This window comes from Macaca nemestrina, chromosome 1 (assembly GCF_043159975.1).
Source record: "Macaca nemestrina isolate mMacNem1 chromosome 1, mMacNem.hap1, whole genome shotgun sequence".
NCBI classification, from domain to species: Eukaryota; Metazoa; Chordata; class Mammalia; order Primates; family Cercopithecidae; genus Macaca; species Macaca nemestrina.
In genome coordinates this window covers 167,504,941-167,522,661 of record NC_092125.1, presented here as the reverse complement: position 1 = coordinate 167,522,661, position 17,721 = coordinate 167,504,941, and the positions used below count along the sequence as shown (strand labels likewise).

The window sequence follows — 17,721 nt, the reverse complement described above, 5'->3', positions numbered from 1 at the left end:
CTGTGGCTAGCACTACAGTGGAAGGGATTCTCCCTCCTGGGAATAAGGCAGAGTCCCAAGCATTGGGCTGAAATTACAGACACAGTTCTTATTTTGGTTGGAAACAGAGGTACTGATCAAGAAACCAAAGTGAACAGCCAGTCACATGCATAGAGTTAAGGCAGGGATGGTGGGGGATGTGGCATTAGCTTGATGAACTTAGGGATGTGCTGGTTTACTCATTAGGATGCACCAAGTATCAGGATTAGTAAGGATGCAGCTGGAAATATACCTATGTAAGGCTTTGATCTCATTGACTCAGCAGTGATCCCCAGTGTGTAGAATGGAATCGCCTGGGGATGCTTGTCAGCATGCACATCCCTGTGCCCTACCCAGGACCTCCTGAGTCAATGTCTTTGTGGGCAGCTGTGGGTTTAACAACCTCCCCAAGTGCTTCTCATGTAAACTAAAATTTGAGAACCATTGAATTAGGGAGTAAGAGGATGAACCTACAGGTTTGAGATATAAGTATCTGTTCTTAGGCTGACTTGAAGCTAACATTGGACACAGCAATTTTAGTGGGACTTAGAGGAATAGACACCATTAAATTTTTCATAAAGCATTGAATGATGAAATGACTTGAAACAAGTCATTGAATTAAAAATGGAATTTTTATGACAGAAGTGCAGGCAGGAAAATTTAAATGTCCTCTTAATAATGAGAGAAGGTGCACATTTAATGAATGGAGAAGTTTTAACAGGAGCTAGCAGCACACCCTGCATTTACCTTCATGGGAAGTAGCTCTCAGAGCACCTGAGAAGTTTTATTTTGGGAGAAGGGAGATCTAGAGGGCCCTACATGCAGCTAGGGAAGTAATTACTTGACAGCTGATGAAAACAAAATGATAGGTTGCTGTAAGAAGCAGAGTGGCTGGATACTCTGACTCTAGAATGTTTCCCTGGTTCTGAATACATTATAACTGTGCCAGCACGAAGATCCAGGGCATGCAGTACATATTTCCCTTGGTCTTGACAGGTTATGGGGAATCATGACAAGCTTTGCCTCTGTTAGACTAAAAATAGGTGTTTTGACTGCAAGTTTGCGCAGCTGTCTTTGATGATGAGGAGCTCATCCTACGCTTCTGCTTGTTGTGTTATTGTTTCATTTGTTTGTTGTTGTTATTTTAAGTAGAGAAAGAAAAGAATTGGGGAAAAGGTTTGAACCAAAGCAATCAGACAACTTCAGTAATAAAATGCTACCCAGGTTTTTGCAACAGGAAACCTGAGCAATCCTACTGCTAATGCTGTTCTCGCTATAGGGATTCATCGAGCCTATTTTATCAGCTCAGTGGGGTTCAGTGTCTCTCCACTCCGATGGGAAAAAAGCAGAATTATCACCAGGTAATGACAAACACCCCATCCCATGTTTATAGGGTGTTTTATTAAAAGCATGTTGCTTTGGCCTCATATACCAATTGCAATATGTGAGTGTAAGATGCTAGAATAGCTCTCAAGGGAAACACTTTCCTTTGTGCTAATTTAAAATTCCTCGAAGAGCATGCAGTCAGGTGTGATGTTAATATTTTGAATCCTTACTACCTGAGATTTTCATAAAGGAGATGGTAGGTGGAGTAAAGGGTCAGCTGAGTTTTGGAGCCACCTGGCCAGGGCTGGCAGTTTACTATGATTTGCTTTCAGAACTATTTTTTACATTTCTGATATCCCACACTCTTTTATTTTATGTCATAATCATTAGGGGATTCAAATGAGTGTTCCTATTATGATTAGGTAAATAACATTTTACTTATTATTCCTGTTTATAACCACATTTTACTTGGTATAAATTAATTTTCTATTATGCCAGTGGAATTTTCACATTTGACTCTTTGTTTCTGCAAAGCTTAACTCAATGTTGATTTTTGCGGACTCCACCATTAGTTCCATCCAATTAGCATTTTATTCTCCAGCTCATCTTTATCCTAATTCTTTCAAAACTTTAGGGCCCATATTAAGTTCTAGGACAATTAATTCCTACCACAGTGTGTAGTTGACTAGAGGAGGTACACTTGTAAAGAAATAACACCAATACAGTGTGACAACGATAATAATAGAGGTGTTTAAAGAGAGAAGTTTAATTGAGAAGAGTGATATTTCGGTTAGATCTTAAAGGACTGGGTGGAAATTCACCAGACTTTGAAGAGAAAGGTGCTTATGCCTCGGAGAGAAACCTGCATGTACAAGGGCATGGAGTTATGGAAGAACAGAGTGCTTGGCATGTTCAGAGACTACTGGATAAGTCTGCACCTGTTCTTTATACTCACATATTGCAATGAAGGTTTACAGTCAAAAGATAAAGTCAGAAATGTAGGACTAAAATTGTGAAATTCCTTATGCTCTATACAGTTGGGCTTGGCCATTTTCCTTTGGGTATTGAAAGGGCAGTCAATGGCAAGTAGGCCAGTATTTTTAAAAGCATATTAAAAAAGATTACTCTGGCAGAAGTAGGCAAAATGATTTGGAGCAGTCCAGACTAGAGGCAGGGAGGTCAGTTAAGAGTTTATGGCAATAATTCTGAGACTAGCTGAGGAACCACAGCTTGGGCTGAGGTTGTTGGAATGGAGGAACGTTGCTAAGTAAAGGTTAAATGAACTTGGTGATTGCCTGTTTGAAGCAGAGAAGAGGAGTGGGAAGGACACCGTGAATTTAAAGATTCTAACTTAGGGAACTGGCTGGTGCTATGTCAACTCAGACAAGGCATCTGTGAGGAGAGGGCTATTTATTTATTTATTTATTAAAGACAGGAAGTTAGTAAGTCAGTTTTAGGATGATGAGATCCAAGAACCTCTGGGTATCCAACTGGAGATGTCTAGTGTTTAGTCAGATAAAGAAGCCTGGGGCTCAGGAGGAAAGTCTAGACAGGAGACATGGATTTGGGAGCGTGGGGACTAATTATTGGTCTGCTGGAATCATGACTTTACAATGCTGTTAATATAACCTATTCATACAGCTGCATTACATAGATGTCTCATTTACAGATTCTATTCTAATAATTCTTAAATATTTTTACATTTTCTGCTACTGTGTCAGATCTACCCTATGCTATACTTGTATTTTTGCACTTTTTTTTTAGCCTAAGTGAAGCAGAAGCCTCTTAATTTATCTTTTTTCAATGTCATACTATTGAATATTCAACAAGGTAAAATGGTCAGAACTTGGACTTCAGAGCCTGGTAGTCATTGGGGCTTTTTTTCCTCATCTCCTGGAAACAATACAATTATATCCCTCCTCTTCCCCCATCTCCAAGTAAGATTTAGCTAGCTTTTAGCTCTTGAAATGTGAGTAGACAGATCATGTCATTTCTAGGGAGAAGCTTTAAGCATTAGTTTGTCATTCATCACATCCTTTTTTTCTGCCTTTGTAGCCTTGGAGATATAAGCCCTATCAATAAGAGTTCCAAAGTGACTGTATTGAGCAGAGTTCTCCATATGACCCACATTAGACAGAAGAATGAGAAATAAAATGGACTGCATTGAGCCACTGAGATTGACATTGTTGTTATGAAAGCATAAGCTAGCCAGTCTGGCTGGTAAAGAGGTAACTAGACATGGGCTCAAGTCCTGGCTTTGTCACTAATTGACTAACTGTAAGAAAGTTACACAACTTCTTAGAGCTCCAGTGTCTTCATTTTTGGAAATAATGATACTGAATTTGCCAAAACTCTGTGAGAATTAGAGACAAGGTATACAAAGTACCTTGTAAAAAACAGCCATCCACTACATACCAGCTATTATTACAGTCTCCATCCATCATTTTGGATAGTTACTCAATTTTAGTGTTTTGATTTTGTAGTACCTTACAGTGGCTATCCCTCTCAGATTTGTGTTGTGTTCAGATTTCTTGAAAATGTAATCTCCATGTTTATCTGAGAAACTGTTAAAAAATAAAAATAAAAATAATGAAAGCAAGATAGGGCCAAGGACAGGACAGGGTGGTCATGCCAACATAGATCTTCTCACAGACACTGCATTTATTAATGGCTGTCTTTAGATAAAGTTGTAAAATTAATTCTCCTTGCAATGGCCCCAAACTCCTCATCTTTTTTCCTGAGGATACAGAGGTTTTTTCATAGGCACCCTATAAAAGAACTGCTTAGCCAGTCACCTTGCTAAGACTGCATATGATATAATCACATCAATTTCTTAAACATTTGAAAACTGTTTGTTTTGTGGTATGTTGGCTTTTTGTCTCAAACAGCTGATTGTTCTGTGTATTACGAAGTACCCAAATCATTTCTGAGCCATTATCTTCTACACCAAAACTTCTGTCATTATGCTATTATAGAGTTATTTTTCTATCATGATCTGATTGCCTGCTTATACTATCCACCTTATTTAAAATTCTACACTGGTCACACAAGATTTTATCCATTTGTATATAAACTAAAGTTCAAAATCTACTTATGGAAAATAGGAGTATGCCCTTGATCTATGTAGATGACAGACTCAACTCTTAGAAAAAAGAATAAGGGATGATAGGAATTACATCTTGTAACTTCATTTTGAAAAACAAAACTTGGTTGGTATCATGGAAGACATAGGAATTTCAGGACAGAGTGACCTTAGCTAATACACAGATAACAAAACTGTAGAAAGACAAGGGTATTAATAAGGCAAATGTATTTGTAGAATAGTAGAAAGAAAGGATTACCTTCAGAGGTAGGCTTGATGTAAAAGGAAGTATCACTTCTTATGATGGTCAATATAAAGCTATAAAGCCTATTTCTTCCAGGGGTGATATAGCTAGAAATACACTTTGATTCTAAATAGGTTTAGTTAGGTTTATGAATACATCGATAATGTGCCATTGAGGGCAGGACAGGTCATAGGAACATACATATGATATTTGAGGGGAACTTTGGGTGGCCTATCACCTCATACTCTTAAGAGAGGACTTATGTTGTATGGTTCAGCAGCTTGACCAATTTGGGGACATTCCTTTGTTCTTGTAAGTGTTATGATAGTCAAATTACTCAGAGGAACAAATAGTTACAAGCTCCCTGAGGTCTTAGATGACAAAATCATATATATATATATATGTATATGTATATTTGTGTGTGTATGTATGTATATAGACACTGACATTACTCATAATTAAAAAACATCTTAACGTTTTTGGGAAAGAGGTACAGACTTCTTTTACTCTGTATGAAGGAAACTAGAGAATTTTGAAAGTCATAGGTCTGAAAATGTTTAGTTACAAGTGTGTTTTCTTTAAAATCTATCCTTCAGTTGAGATGACAGTAGCTGTCACCACACCCCTTTCCCTAGGTAGCCAAATTAATAGGGAAAAGAAAAAATGTGTTCATTGGAGTAGAGGCTCACACACTATCACAGTGCCCTTGACAGCACCCTGTTGTGGCCCCCGTTCCACCTATGTGATGGCCTTTCAGACATGACAAACAGTGTTTCTAGTTTCTTTAGGTGAAAAGACTTAACTGCCAATTAACAAGACATCCCAGGTTTAAAAAAAAAGTGACTGTAACTTCGTAATTTTATTTTCCTAGCATCTGTTCTATTCAAGCCAAGCCTACTGCGGTGATCTTCATCAAGACAATGCAGGGGTTTCCTAGCAACCAAGTTTCCTGTGGTTTCCTTGGTTATATGTAATGACATAAGTCTTATGGGCAACTTCACCAAAACACAGAAGAAAGCCCTCCTAAAGAATGAAATTCAAAAAAAAAAATCAGGTTACTGCTCACTGAGTGTCTCTGTTTAAAATGGAGAAATTTATCTTTGTGAGCGTTAATGACACAATAAATGATTATGTAGCGATTGCAAAGTAAAATCACATGGTTATACGATTTCTTTCATTGTTTTTGTTATATGCCTGATCCTAATTTGATTTCTGAAATCAGGATCCTTTTTCCATCTCTTCTAATTGCCACATACTTAGATATATCCAGCAGATGAAAACTAGACACTTAAAAAATTACATGAGAGGTCATTTATTAAAATAGCAGAGTTGTAGTTGCTCAAGAGTAGGAACCAATAATACTGCCTGTTTGCACTAACAAAGTATATTTAGGAAGTTTGTTTGGCAATATTAAGGGTTATTGGTGGAGACCATTAAATAACTGTTAATGTATACTGATCTGTAAATTTTCCATGCAACATGACCGACATTAACTACTTTTATGTACTTAATTGTTTTTTCCTTCTATAGTCACAAAGGCAAATTATATTGGGTAACTACTCTTTGTTGATATATCTAAAATCCATAATATGTCGACCAAAGAAAGAAATATAAATTTACACAATTAAGAGTAAAATTTGTGTAACATCGGCTATTCATCCTTGCATTTTCAGTGCCTATCATAGAAGGTGGCTTGTGATAAATATGAAAGATTGGATTAATGAATGACCAGAGCCCAATAACTCCTTTGGTTTTTCCAGTGGAAATCGGAATTTAATATGGGGATCCCCAGATTAAAGTAATGCACACTTAGAAAAAGAGAAAAATATAATTAATACATCAGAAATTTTTGAGTTAGAGCATAGTATGTCCTCACTTGTTGATAGGTTCTTGGAAACTGTGACTTTAAGTGAACTGACATAATGAATAGTAGAACTAATTTTACCATAGGTTAATTGGTACGAGCAAGAGTTAAGTTCCTATGGCATACAGTATATACAGTACATTGTTTCACTTAAAGTCACACTTTTCAAGAATCTATCCATGAGGATTTACCATATATATTCCTCTGCATACTATCCATTTATTAATTAAATATTTATTATGGACCTATTAGGTGCCAGGTTCTGTGCCAAGTGTTCAGAGTACAACTGAGAACAAAATTAAATATGATTACAGCCTCAAGAAGCTTGACAATAAAATGATTAGGAATTATAAATTAGCTAAATGAGAATACAAACAAAAGTACAAATGCTGTAAAGACAAGATACTGTAAACACAAGATAGATTAGGCCATAAGTTTAACAAAGAAACCTCTTCTGATTTGGGAGTAGAGTGTCCAGGGATAGCTTCTCAAAGGAAGTAGCATTTAAGCTAAGAGATGAAGGCCTAGGTAAGCATAACTGGGAGAAAGTTGGGTGTAGTTGGGGAACAGCAGAGACAAAAGGATAAGCATGTGCAAAGACTTTAGAGGAACCCAAAGAAGCCAGAGAGACTGGAGTTCTCATTTCAGTCCGTGGGAATTAACCTAGAATAAGAGGAGATTTCAGAGGGCTTCAGGAGGATTCCTATAGGCCATGTTGAGCATTCAGCAGAAGCAATCTAGAAAAAAGTTCGGAAATGTGGTTAATAGTCACAATTTAACTCTGTAGTGTTAAATGTACTTAAAAAACTACCTAAGACCTTGATTTGAAGGTGACAATTTAATTCTGAAGTTACTGAAATAGTTGAGCCCCAGTAGGACTGGGTTTGTGGTATGAATGGGGCATTCGGACAGACTGCTTGTGGACTGGTTGTCCAACCTAGGAGAAGCTGAAGTCCAGCAGCAGTGTCAATTATCCAGGCAGAAGATTGAAGGTCTAAAGCTCAGAGCAGGCAAAAAGCATGGTAATGGAGTGGGGGTGGAGAAAATAGCATTTATTTAAGATGATTTTATTACATATTTGTATATACCTTATTTCATTTAATTCTAAAAACTGCATGATGAGGTGGGTATTAAGAAACTGAGAAATAGAAAGTGTAAAAGCCTACCCTGGATGATACGATACCAGTGAGGCTGGGATTAAAATCCAGGATTTTATTGAGTTCTAAAATTGTGCTTTCTTTTTCAGCGTAATACATTATATTTCCACTCTTCTGTGCAGTAACTTGGGTCAGAGTCTTGATATCAAGATGGACCGTATGTCATGGCTGACCACAGCCAATGAGAGAGGAAGATTTATTCTAATCTTGCTTTCCTGAGGCTTCTAACCAATAAGTTATACTAATCCTAACTTAGTGGAAGCAAATGCCTCCTTTAACTTTATTTAAATAGAAGCACTTATTTGTGTATGTATTTATCCAAGAAACTTTATTGAGTTATCTTTAAAATCACATGCTTAGCAATCATTTTGAAACTGATACATTTGGAGTTTGATGTATTCAATTCTGCAATGAGATGAGGGGGAAAAAAGCATAAGACAACTTATGCCCTTCATATCATTAAGACAAACATGGAAAAGTAGAAGGGACCCAGAGATCGTTTGGGTCCTCGATGTTCTTTCATTCATTCAATCAATTTTTTATTGAACTTCTGCTATATGCCAGGCACAGTTTTATGTGTTGTGGATATTCCATTGAACAAAGTCCTTGATATCATGGGAAATAGACAAAAACACATAATCTAATAAATTATAATTCGTAGGCAGCAAGAAATGATATGAAGAGAAATTGATGAGAACATTAAAAAGTGATCAAGTGAGGCCTCCCTGAGGAAGTGAAATCTTACTAGAGACCAGAAAGAACCTAAGGAGTGATAAATGGAGGAAGACAATTCAAGGCAGAGTGAGGAGAAATCCCAAAGACTGAGACATACAGCATGCTTGGTAGGTTGGAGCAATGACTACACTTCAGATTTTCTGAAAACTTAGTAATTAATGATTTTTCAAGCTAATAAACTGAGTTTACAGTCCTTGTGTAACAGAAGAGACTCAAAGATCTACCATTTACTCAAGGAGCCATGCAGCTGAAACTGTATAAATCCAAATCTGGCCTCATTTAATATGAACAATTGTGTTAAAATCAATTTCTTTTCTGCATTAAGATTTAGTCCTTTAAAGTTTTCAATTAGCAATAACCATGCCTCAGATAAACCTCATTGGCTATGATATTGCTACTGTACAAAGCTGATTTAGTCCTTTAAAAACTAAAAGCCACTGTCTTGCCTCACAAACTTTGAAAATCACTTTAGAATTGTTTAAGGCAAAGACATAAACTGGGTTAATTTCAGAGTAAAGATGATTCTCTGTTGTTTGCACAGTATTTTATTAATTCTAGAATCATGGAATATTAGAACTTAAAGTGATCTCTGAATTCATCTAAAGCACCATGATAATAGCTAACATTTATAGAGCCAGCTGCCATTCTAAATGCTTAGCTCATATTAGTATATTTTGTCCTCATAACCTTTGCAGACATAATTATTAAGCCTCTGTTTGTAAATGCGGGAAATTGAGGAATATAGGGGTTAAGTAATTTTCCCAAGGTAACACCACTAGTAAGCAATGAACCCACGCAGTCTGAATCTAAAGTCTTTGCATTTAACCATTGCATATTAGACAGCTGGAAGAACCTGAGACTGACTGGTTAAGTAAAATTTCCAAGATCACACCCTTGGGAAGCAAAGGTGGCATTTCAGCCTTGTCCTGTATGCCCTTAGAATTTGAGTTCTTAATCACTATTCTGTGCTACAAGCATCATCCATCTTGGTGAACATCTAGTTTAAACCCCACTTTGAGAGGTAATACTATTCTGTAGAATGTACATGGACTTTTTGAACTAGAAGAGTCTTTATTTAAATTCAGTTATATACTTGCTATCATAGCTTGCAATCTTGAGCAAATAACTGCTTTAAGTCTCAGTTTGCTATATATAAAATTTAGGTAATCACACTTGCCAAATTACATTGTAGAGAGAAATAAATGATGTATTGTGTCTAACATAGCATTGAGTATGTATGAGGCAGTTGACATATGGCACAATTACTGTAATTCTGGAGAGGAAACTAAGGTGAAAGGAGCTGTGTCACATAGCTAATAGTGGAATACCTGGGATACAAATCAGGTTCCCTGATTGTTATATTTCTTGCATTGAACTACAAAAGGACTAAGTAGTGACAAGATTCACAGAAAAATAACCTGCCAATTTCTCTGCATGTCTGTTGTTATTCCAACTCAGAATCTGTGATATTAATTACCATAGCCAGTTTGCTGAACTCCTAGTGTTAACCATGCTAGTTCTGTGTGATACATGATGTCATGGATTGTTGTGTAATATAATATGTATCACTCTTGCCTTCCAAATTAGATCATAATAATCCCCTCAAAGGGATTTGTTTCTTGTTTGATTGTTTTTGTGCTTCTTCTGTATCCTTGAGCTTCACCTTCAAGTGTGGGAGAAAAGGTCTTTTATGTTAACAAACCCACAAATCAACTACTTTAACTGCTTTTTAAATTTTAAAATATTTTATTTTATACTTTTTGTACTTTTAATCAATACATGGTATTGTAAATGTTCATGGGCTACATAATTATATTTCAATACATATAATGTGTATTGATGAAATCAGGGTAATCAGTATATCCATTATCTCCCTAATTTATCATTGCTTTGTGTTGGGAACATCCAATATTCTCCTTCTAGCTATTTGAAACTGCATATTATTGTTGACTATAGTCATCCTACAGTGCTATAGAACACTTGGACTTATTTCTCCTATCTCGCTATAGTTTGTATCCCTTAACAAATCTGTCCATATACCATTTTCCTTACCCTTCCTAGCCCCTGGTATCCTCTGTTCTATTTTTCACTTCTATGAAGTCAACATTTTCAGCTTCCTCATATGCATGAGAACATGCGGTTTTTAACTTTCTGTTCCTGGGTTTTTTCACTGAAACCGCTTTGTTGAGAGATCATTTATATGCAATAAATAGTATCAACTTTAAATGTACAATTCTATGAGTTTTGACAAATGCATACAGTTGCATAACAACACCACAATTATGACATAGACTACTCTGTCCAAAATGGTTGCCACTAGCCCCTTGTGGCTACTCGTCACTTGAAAAGGGGCTAGTCCTAATTAAATGTGGTATAAGTAAAATAATAATAATAATAATAAAAATATATATACACACACACACACACACACTGCATTTCAAAGGCTTAGTATAAAAGTTTAAAAATCTCATTAATAATTTATGTTGATTATATATTGGCCACTTTTTTATATATCAAGTAAATATATTTAAATTAATCTTACCTTTTTTTAACTTTTAAATATAGATAGTAAAATATTCAAATTACATATGTGACTGGCACTATATTTCTATTGGGCAATGTTTTCATAGAACATTGTGACCACTTCTAAAAACTTATTTCTTGCCACTTTCTAAGCAATCTCCTTCCTGCACCCCAATTCTTGGGGATCGCTGATATTCCCTCTGTCACTATAGTTTTGCCTTTTTTAGAACATCAAATAGTGTGTAGTTTTTCATATCTGGTTTCTTTCATTTAGCGTAATGCTTCTGAGAGTCATCCATGTTTTTATGAATCAGCCGTTTGTTTCTTTATTGTCGAGTAGTATTTATCATGGATATTCCATAATTTGTTTATGTACTTCTCAGTTAATGGACATTTGGGTTGTTTCCAGTTTTTGATTCTTAATAAAGCTGGCATGAACATATGAGTACAAGTTTTGTGTGGACATAGGTTTTCATTTCGATTGGATAAATATATCAGAAGGGGATTACTGGATAGTATAATAAGTATACGTTCAACTTTAGAAGAAACTGCCAAACTCTTTTCCAAAGTGGTTATAATACTTTACGTCTTCACTAGTAATGTATGGGAGTTTACGTTGCTCCACATTTTCAACAGCTTTGTATTGTTAGTCTTATTAAATTGTAGCCATTCAAGTGGATGTCTTTGATATCACATTGTGATGGTTTTCATTTATGTTTTCCTTTACAGCTAATGACGTTGAAGATATTTTTATGTGTTTGTTTGCCTGCCATTCATATTTCTTCCTTGGTGAAATGTGTCAATCAAATCTGTTGTCCATTTTTAAATATTATTTGTCTTCTAATTGAGTTGGAAGGGTAAAGTTATTTATAAACACTGGATATGATAGTTTCTGTTTTTACATCTTCAAATTTACTTATTTTTTCTGCAGTGTTTAATATTATGGCAATACAATGCATTGTAATTTTTCATTGAAGATTTTCTTTAAATTTCCAGTTGGCTCTTTGTTATAGCTTATACTTTTTTCTTCCTTCTATTATTTTATATTATTCTTTCTCTCTATCTTCTTAAACAAATGAAACATATTTGTAGTACTTTTTAAAAAATATCCTTGTCTACAAATTCTATTATATCTGTTATTTTCAGTCTTTTAATTTGTTCATTTTTCTATTGCTTATTGTCCTTATTTTTCTATCTTTTTATTAACTATTGGATTTTTTAGATAATCCATTGTTTGCTGCTGAGTTTTTGTTTTGTTTTGTTTTGTTTTGTTTTTTGTATTTTTAAAAGTGATAGATTTTGTTTTGGCACCCTTGGGATACTTGGAATCAGTTTGATCCTTCTGAAGGTTACTTTCAACCATTATTAGAATTGGCCCAGAGTACCAGTTAGTCTAGGGTTACTACTATGATGATAACTATATGATGATTCTTGGGGATGTGCCGTGTAATCACACTGCTTGATAGAAACATGAATTATGACTAACTCTATGTAAGCTCTGACAGTTGTTCAGAGTGAGGTTCTTTCTTCAGCGTTGGGTAGTTTCCTCTCACACGATTGCATATCAATCTTCAGCCAGACTCAAGGGGATATCTCAGCAGATCCTCAGAGCTCTATATCAGCGCAGCTCCTTCATCTCTGGTACTTGTTCTTGCAATCTCTAGCCATTTGGCCTTCCATAGACTCTGACCTACCCTAACTCAGAACAAATGCCAGTCTCTGTCTGGGTTCCCCGCTCTCTGCACTGCAGCCTAGCAACTGCCTTCAGGCTGTACACTGGACATTCACTGAACTCACCCTGCTTCTTTACCTTTTCTCAGGGATCATGATCCATCATTTCATAGACTTTGTATTTCATTATTCCATCATGGCTGGAAGCATAAGGCCAGATATTTTAACTTTGAAATAAAATATCATCTTTGAAGTCTACAGAGGTTACATATGCAGCCTGAGTTTTTCCTTTCCATTGACAGTTCAAAATATCAGCACTCTGCATGGGTCTTCAAGAGGTTAGTTTTAAATTTTTGCTCCTTAGGTTCCAAGTAAAACCCAGTTAGAAATGTTAACACTTTAACATTCAAGAAAGTCTAAAGACTATAATGAGCATACCTGTTTCTCAATTTGTAAGGCTTCGTTTCTAAATCAAATTAGAGCGTTAAAAAGCAACTTAATTGGAGTACTTTTCTTTAACTCTCCCATAAATGGCTTTGCTCAGCTTTATTTCATTATTGTGCTTTAGCTTTCACTAAAGTCATACAAAAACATCGCACCTTCTGACAACACATGTACACACAAACATAGATACAATGAGAATTGAATTGCCATAACACATTTCCATCACTTCCTACTACTAAATGTAATTCTCAGATCCTTTGTTCCTGGTTTGGTGAAAATCTTGAAAAAATTTTTTAAACAATTTAATTTCATTTTAAGTTCTGGGATACATGTGCAGCATGTGCAGGTGTGTTACATAGGTAAATGTGTGCTGTGGTGGTTTGCTGCACCTATCAACTCATCACCTAGGTATGGCCCCAGTGTATGTTGTTCCCCCGCCCCCATGCCCATGTGTTCTCATGGTTCAGCTCCCACTTATAACTGAGAATATGCCGTGTTTGGTTTTCTGTTCTTGTGTTAATTTGCTGAGGAAAATGGCTTCCAGCTCCATCCATGTTCCTACAAAGGACATGATCTCATTCTTTTGTATGGCTGCATAGTATTTCATGGTGTTTATGTACCACATTTTCTTTATCCAGTCTATCACTGATGGGCATTTGGGTTGATTCCACATCTTTGCTATTGTGAATAGTGCTTCAGTGAACATACACATGCACGTATTGAAGTAATACATTAAAGGATGCCACTTAATGTGTTTTTGGTAGTTTTGATTCTTATTTCAACTTCATTGTTCTAATTCCTTATTCTTTATGTTATTTTGATTTTTAATGGAATAATTACATTTTAAAATGATGAATGAATAAAATTGTTTTTCTATTTTGACAATGCTAGACACATAGTTAATATTCAGTAAACTCTGATAAAATGAAAGTAATTGCTAATAGACTAAGCTAGTGAACATATGCAAGAAATAGATTACTAGTCCATTTACCTCAGTCCCAAGCACATATTGACACCTACGATGTACAGAATGTTGAGGTGGGTGCTCAAAAATAAATTGACTGAGATGTGGTCTTTTCGTCACGGAGCAATCACTTATGAATTTGATTTTGTATTGATTCAGTCAGAATAGATTGCTTTCTCTGCTTGAAATGCTCCCTCTTTCTACAAGTCACCATACTCAGACAGTCTCTCATGTTTCTTACTTCATTCAAGCCCTTCCTTTAATATCACTTCATCAAAGAAGTCTTCCTTGGCCATTTTTCCTAAAATGCAACTACTTGTTTATACTTCATTCCGTCACTCTGTTTTATTTTTCATCATAGCTATTGCCATCACCATATATATGTGTGTGTGTGTATATGTGTGTATATATGTATACATGTGTATATATGTATACATGTGTGTATATAAGTATACGTATGTATATGTGTGTACACGTATGTATATGTATGCACACACGTATGTATATGTATGTATACATATGTGTGTATATTTATGTATACATATGTATACATATATACATACGTATACATATATACACACACATATATATACACACATATATGTACCTTTGAGACAGAGTCTTGCTCTGTTGCCCAGGCTGAAGTGCCGTGGTGGGATCTCGGTTCACTGCAATTTCCCCTCCTGGGTTCAAGCAATTCTCCTGCCTCAGCCTCCCCAGTAACTGTGACTACAGGTGCGCACCACCATGCTAACTAGTTTTTGTATTTTTAGTAGAGATGGGGTTTCTTCATGTTGGCCAGGCTGGTCTCGAACTCCTGACCTCAGGTGATCAGCCCGCCTTGGCCTCCTAAAGTGCTGGGATTACAGGTGTGAGTCACTGTGTCTGGCCTGTGTTCAAATTTTTCTTTCACTTCTAACCTTAATTTCAAAGTAAATTCCATGACGACAGGGATTTGGGCTGATGTGTTCATACAGTGTCCATGAGTCTTAGAACAATGACTAGTACAAGTAAATGCTTAATAAATATTCACTTAATCAATCAATGAATGAATTTAAAAAGCGAATTCTCTGTGATTAATCTAATCATAGATATGTTAAGTTTAGCCTGCATTATTTGTAGTTTGCTAGAATTTCCACTGGCAGCCAGTTGTGTTTGAACTCATGAAAAATACTTTCCAGCTTCACTGTTGTTGTGAGGAGAGTCTTCTATGTGTAGAGGTTAACTGCACATCCCCCAAACAACATTATTGCTGAGTGAAGATGCCTAATGCCTTTACTATTAATTATCTGTGGCTATACGAAACTCTAAGCTTTTGAGTTTTTATCTTTTTATTTTAATAGTTAATTTGAATAGAACCTACTAATTTTATAATCTAAGATCTTTTAGAGTTTTTTGGGTTTTTGTTTTTAAGAAAAAGGTTTCTGCATCATACAAATATTCTCCTTTAAATATGGAATTTCATTATCGTGTTTTCAGGGAGAATGGATGTGTCTACCTAAATATTCTTTATTTTGAAATGTGATGAAAATGTAACTAATACCAGACATACTGAATTCTGTACATCAGAATTTATTATTCTAGCAGCATATGGGAAATACTGAAATTCATTTTGCTGTAAGTATAGCTGGTGAAGTGAGCAGTATTGTTGCGTTTAGAGTCTTTGATGTTTTGGAAAGTTGCCATTAAGGCCTTTTAATCTTACATTTTGGACTTATGAGAAAAATCCCTGGGGCTATTCTAAAATCCTAACAGATGCCTTCTGCTAAAACGCATACAAAATATATCTCTTTTCCTATATTAAACTTTCATATTTATTTAATAAAATAAAGCAAATATCTTTTGTATTAGAAAAAAGCACAAATATAAGGGATCTGCAAGATCCTTTATATCTACTTCTTCAATTCCCAATTGAAAAAACTGAGACTCACTTTCTTGAGTCAGAACAGGACTTTATCAAAGACAGAAAATTAATAACAGGCAGTTCTAGAAACCAGAAACCTACTATTCAATTTACTAATATGCCAAACGTTCAAATACTTTAGATATTGTGCCTTAAATATTGTTACAATAGTAATATTTTCCCATTATGCCAGAGAATAAACCGCAGTCTATTTCTAAGGAAATTAATTATATAAAAGGAAGGATCCTATGGTTCTTTATAGTATTTTTTAAAAATGATCAATTAAAGCTCATTATTAGTACTAAAGTAGAATCACTTTTCTTCCCTAGGAGAACTGAGTTGTAAGAATGCATTGTAAATGTATTTTTAAATTGTTGATTTTATTTAGAATTGGCATCTTTTGCTAAAGAATCACCATGAGTCTTCGCCGAAAGGTTGAAATGAGTTGCTATTGTTGAGCATTGTGGGCTAAGAGAAATCCTGCCTCATGTAAATTTATTTACATTGCTTTATCCCTCTCTGTATCTTCAGGAAGTTCAAGGACCTGTGATAAAACTGATGCTGAATGTATTTCTCCAAAGAGTTGGAACTTTACAATATTGGTTATTTTCCTTTCTTCAGATTTCTTTTTCTTATCCTGCTTCCTACTATATGTCTTAAACTTTTGATATGAGGCCAGCATATGTGCCATTGAAAATGGTCTTAGAGTTTCTCTTTTAGTGAAATTGAATATTCTCTCATACATACTAATAGTGATGTGTATAGACAATAATTTAGCATGATAAAGCTCTAGAAGCAGCCTTGGCTTTTCTAGTGAACATCATGGCAATCTTTTTAAAGTTATTGGTTTAGTATGATATAAAACTCACAGGTATAAAAGAAAGCAAATAAATACAAATAGATAAATAAGGTATTTCCGTAGCATTCAGTTGGTACGACAATCATTATACACAAAAATTTGCTCTAGATATTTCCCCCTGTGCAATCTGTCAGAACATTCTGGGCTTCCATGTGGTCTCTGAGTGAAATTCACTTTTCACTACAAAAATCTTTTTATATTAAATCATATGCTCCATTACTTTCTAGGAAATGGGAAATCATAGCCCACTGTATTGTACAAAAAGCATACCAACTACCTACAAATGAAATTAAGATTGAGAGGCATCATTCATTATTTTCAGTGCACACCTGAACTGAGAAAAGCACATTAATGTTGGGTTGTTGATGTCAACCCATTTTTCCTGTATTTATTAAAAATTGTCATGTACTCTGAGCTTAAAAATTGTTTTGATTTCTTCACTTAAAAAACATTTTCAGCTGTTCACATAATTTAGGAGACAGTAAAAAATACGTACCTTCCCATGAGACTTTCATGGTAAGTCCACCTGGATGACCAAAAATACTTTTTTTTTGTTAGCATTCTTGCTGCAGAAATAATACATTGTTATGCAGATATATTCACTTCAAGGCAAAACACCAAATTATTTTCCAGTGTTTTTCCCCTCAGGAGCTTTCATGATTCTAAACCTTTCACGAGATAGATAAAGCAAATCTTTCTGAAGATAAATTGGATACTGTAAAATCCAAAACTATTCTAAGCTACCAGGTGAATATGATCAGTTTCAGTTGTGTAAGCCTCAACTCAAGACAATAAAAGGTGTTTGCAGCTCTTATTGATATCAAGTATATGTCAATATAAAACGACAGCAACAACAAATCTCAAAACATTGTGATGAGATTAGACTTATTATATTTAATTTGGATTTCTAAAAAAGATACACACTTATTTT

The 17,721-nt window shown here is 35.2% G+C and overlaps 1 protein-coding gene and 1 pseudogene across 4 annotated transcripts in view; one reads left to right on the top strand and one right to left on the bottom strand.

Annotated features, from left to right (window-relative positions):
* The window catches only part of LOC105498452 (phosphodiesterase 4B), a 585,501-nt gene that overhangs the window by 312,055 nt on the left and 255,725 nt on the right, over positions 1 to 17,721 (top strand). The window lies entirely within an intron of this gene.
* Positions 8,714 to 8,835, bottom strand: LOC112429619 (U4 spliceosomal RNA; annotated as a pseudogene).